Source organism: Triticum dicoccoides, chromosome 2A (assembly GCF_002162155.2).
Source record: "Triticum dicoccoides isolate Atlit2015 ecotype Zavitan chromosome 2A, WEW_v2.0, whole genome shotgun sequence".
NCBI classification, from domain to species: Eukaryota; Viridiplantae; Streptophyta; class Magnoliopsida; order Poales; family Poaceae; genus Triticum; species Triticum dicoccoides.
Window position 1 is genome coordinate 580,517,140 of NC_041382.1, and position 4,977 is coordinate 580,522,116.

Genomic DNA, 4,977 nt, shown 5'->3' on the forward strand with positions numbered 1-4,977 from the left:
CGTTCAAACACCACCTGAAAGACCGTCCAGATTGACGAACGCAAAGCATGCTAGTATCTCCCTTCTCCGCGTTCAACTACCATCTGAAAAGAGACCGTCCAGATTGGTCATTGACCCTGATACAACACAAAATGATGATCCTGATAGAACACAGAATAATGATCCTGATGAACTTATGCTACTAGTTAACACGAACCACATTATGAATTGATCATTGTGAGATAGTTACACATTAAGTCAGACAACAAACTTGTACACCTAACTCTGGTCGACCATAGCAACTCAAACTAGAAATTGATGTACGAAATGCAGACTAATCCCATCATTGCAATGGAAGGAACACCCATGTCAGGTATAAATGCATCAGATCAAATACCAGAAACAAAAAAGCAAATGATGTTCCTGAATTACTGCATCAGGTGATCTGGTGCTGGATTCTGTTGATCCCTTAGCTAGCTCGTACTTGTTCTTAATTTTTTTTGCAGGCATCCATTGCAACTATGGAGAGAGAGAGAGAGGAGAGGCCGCAGGGAGCACCTACACGTCCTCCATGTAGCCGAGTGACGGGGGAGAGGTGGTGGTGTTGGTGGTGCACGGCCGTCCGTGTGGACGTCGTCAATGGCGGAGGAGGCAGCCGGGTTCACGTGGTGGTGGCGCGACACCGCGGCCCGATCTGGATGAGGCGGGTCTTGGACCTCATGCCTGGAGCTCGTGGGGGAGGCGAGTGCTAGGGCCTCGTCTTCACCGTGGTAGAGGGGATGGAGGTACGAGCAGGGAGGGCCATGGCCTAGATCCATGGCTCCACGGCGGCCTGGACCGCACCGTCGCCGGGAAGGTTCCGGGTGGGGGATCTCGGGGTCGAGCAGAGGAGGAGGCCGGCTTGTGGATGCGGTCATGCGGATCCGGAGAGGGCCGCGCTCGGAGGAGCCGACGGCGACTGGATCCAGATGAATTTGGGGAGATGCGAGACAGTGAGAGACAGCGGGGTGGATGGTGGGCAGGCCGGCTGGCTGGAATGGGATGACGATGTGGGCTCCCGACCAGATGACATCTGGAGTGGGGATGCACGCGTGTGATTGAAATCGTGTGGTTGACAGCCGGCCGCTCGGTCTCGCAAAAAAGTGCGCGTGCACTTTTGAGATTTCGGGATAATCTAAACCTACGGTGAGAGCTCGTCTGCTCTCGCGTGTTTCTTTGGGAATCGAAGATCGACTCGTACACGGTACACGTACGCGCTACGCTCGAGTCGATCATATAAGTCAGCAGGGGGCGAGCGCCCAAGTTCGTTCGCACCATCGGTTGAATTGCCACCCAACACCGCGTAGTCCGCCGATCCATCAGTGCGTGTTACGAGTTGATCAGGACGCGCCGCATGGTCCGTCCGACGATGGCGTGGGAGAGCGCGGTGCAGACACTCGACGAAGGCGGCAAGGCGTTCACCAAGGGGGCAGAGATTCTACGGCAGTTCGCCTCCGTCACGGAGGCGGAAGTTGCGGCGGGGAAGCCGGTGCCCGCGAGGGAGTTCGACGCCGTGGCCGCGCTCGCCGAGGAGACCGCCCTCCGGCTGCTCGACAGGGCGGCCAAGGAGGCGGAGGCCGGCGAGCAGACCGCCGCGGCGTTCGTGCGTAGGCCGGGGGCCAAGAAACTGGCGGAGGCGCGCCGCAGGCACGCCGCGTCCGCCGCCGGGCTGAGGACGCAGGCCGCGGAGTTCGCCGCTTTCAGGCGCCGGATGGCCTCGCTGCCGGTCGTGGAGGAGCTGGAGAGCTCGGAGTTGGGGCCGCGTGGAGGCTCGACGGCGGGAGTAGAAGGAACCGAACGCAAGGAAGCAAGAACAAGGAAGCCCAACGCCAGATACCTCGGGGACGAGTGGAGCTCCTGAGCCCGCCGGCCGGCCACGTAACAGATTTTATCGGATCTACCGGAATAAGAGATCATGCCGTTCTGTTAGTTTTCTGTTCAAAGCTCAAACTAGATTATCGGTCGTTTGTTACTTTTGTGTTCAAAGTTCAAACTAGATTATCGGTCGGCTTCAGATGATGTATCTCTACTATTAAATAGGGCAATCGAACGTCATGATGGTTGAACCTCGTTCGACCTCCCCACGCTAAAAAGATCGAAGGAAACAACCCACATTCAAGGACAGGAAAAAAAGCGAAACAACTCGCACGATCTCCAACTCCTCCCCGACCTTCAGGTTTGTCTTCCGAGATATCTCTTCCCCCAAACACGACCCATCCACATCCTCACCCCCATCTCCCACGACCACCCAACCCCTCCATGTCCATCGATCGCGGCACTCTCCGGCGACCGCTCGACACCTCCTCTTCCATGACCGTGCCTCTCTTTACGCTCATCTATTATCAAGTTCACAGTACTGCAAATACTGTCAGACGACTAAAGCTAGCTGTTATGCATACTGACCGGGGTGTGGACTCTATTTTTTAAGGAAAAAACTCAAGTGAGATTTTGCTTTCATGGGTCTAACTTTCTTTTGCAATTATTTCTCTTTGTGTATGCATTGCCCTTAGCATCCATTTGACAAGTTAAAATTAATTGGTTGGCCTCGTTAGTGTTATATCAGAGATTTGGCGGACTCTCTCTACCTATGATGATTGGGTGTTGACTTCTCGCCCGCAATCCCAACTACTTCTTCATTTTTTTCTCATCACTCATCTGACCCGAGATGTATATACAAGCGTTATTTACATGTTAAGACTAAGACATAAATATCACATCCTATTGTCCTGGTTTACAACTTGTTTTTCAAAACGCAATTTCCAGCATGTCATTAGCCAAATTAGAACTATATAAGGAGATAGTAAAAAAATTGGTAATCTGATATGTTCATCACACTTTAAAATCAACAGAAAATTGATTTACGTCCAACTCAGGCTTCAACCAATCACTGCTCTACTTATGTCCTTAAGAGACGTTCTTGAGCTACCTGGCAGCATGTACTGATTGTTTCATCAGTTTGCACTAGGTACTCACTTTCATGGTTGGAGTTGAGAGCAGCATGGCCTGGTACGATGCACACGAGTGCCGCAAAACCCATGGTCACAATCATGTCTTTCACAGCCGTGTGGTGTGCCTAAGGTTAAGCCACCATCGATGGCGGTGACATTTTTTTTGTGGGGGTCGATGGCGATGGCACAAACGGCGAGCAGCTGATAAAGTAAGGAAGGTCGCCGTTAAGGTTCGTGTGCAAAAGTGATTTGTTTGCATCTAGCACTAGGATGCAGATGCAGATGGTATTGAATTATATATAGCTTACAAGATTTTTTTTATAAAGATATTCATAGTAGCATTTTAGGAAATATGTAAACATACCTTCATTGTGTGCTCTATAAGAGATTATGTGCCTTGTAACTATAGTGAATGGTTAAAAAACATTCTAGAATGAATGAGGATTTTCTTTACGTAAGGTTGTCGTGCATTGCACTTGCACGCTTACTAGATGAGAAGTTGAGATTGTTGATTTTGCTGCTTGGAAGAGCTGCATTCCAATAATGGATGGATTTGTTTCATGATAAGAATTAGTTGTTTCAATGCGGATGGGGTGTTCTTTATCACCAAATTCCATGCTATTTGTTGTAGGTGTTCCACTTGCTTTCCAATCATGTTTGCACCACAACAATGCCACACTTATCAATGCAACGGAGGGCTTGGGGGCCCACGGTGTTATTACTTATTAACAATACCATGGTGAGCCTAGCATATCAGGGTGAGGAGTTCACTGTTATGAGCTATGAACAGGAGATGTTTTTTTACGTGGATAAGCGAGATCAGTGTGATTGGCCAATTTAATTTAGTTGATGTTCATGTTTGAGGTAATTTGCAGGAGAGCTCATTGACATCTTGTGTTGTGGTGTTTGCCATTATAATCTGTTTATGATGCACTATATGTTGTAAACTTGATATGCATCAGACTGATAAGTAATTAACATGGACATGTTTCATTCTTTTTCTCCTTGATTCTTCGTGTCATAGTTGCACATGCACCGATCATGTTATATTGTTATCTACGAACAAGCAGATGAGTAGGTTATAATTCAGTACCACCCAGTGCTAGGCCTTGATTCAGTTGTTTTTATTTCAGATTTTAATACGAAGCGACTAGGCCTTGATTCAGCTATTTTTCGTATTTTAACAGCTAAGAGATGGTGTGATTTTTCATTTGAAAACGAGGATAACCCCCGGCCTCAAGACGATGCATGCAGCCATATGTTATTAAAAGTGTAAAATCCAGCAGCCGGACACCATCAACCCAGAAATAAATCGGAAAACAAACCCTGAGGCCGTATACCTCGCGACAGTACCTCCCCTGAATAGCCACTAATTCCTATATATAAGACACAACATAAACGAGAATACATAACTCCTAGGCTACGCCTTTAAGAAGGAATCACTGCACATGCGCCGATGATGGTGAGTCCACCACAAGGTTGAACTCCGGATTCTCATCCCCAAAGACAAGCTTCAATCCACCATCTTCAGCAAGGACACGACACACATCATGCGATGACAGTCTGGTCAGAGATCTTGTTTCCACCGGAGTGCATAAACTCATCTTTGAAGCTGTCTGTACCATCAGCCCTTATCCGTCTATTGACACCTTGATAGCCGGATACCTACCTCGACAACGGAAGATAAAGACGTCTCATACCGCCTGCCTCCCGCTACTGTTGCAGCACCTCCGATCTGACAACAATAGGCTAAACATGAGACCTTCGCTAGAGCCACCGTGCATCACCTGTCGGTAGCAGGCATGACTTGATGTCTCCATATAAGATGTCATGCGTAGCATCCGCCGGTAGCGCATCCATCGGTGGCTTCACCTGCCGACGACAGGCACCGCCCGACAACTCCGAAAGAGGCACATGTGTCACCTGTCGAGTCACATCAAACCCGATATGTTGATGGAAGGGACGTCCCATACCGCCACCAGCCTCAGAAGGCCTTCACCACCTCGTGATC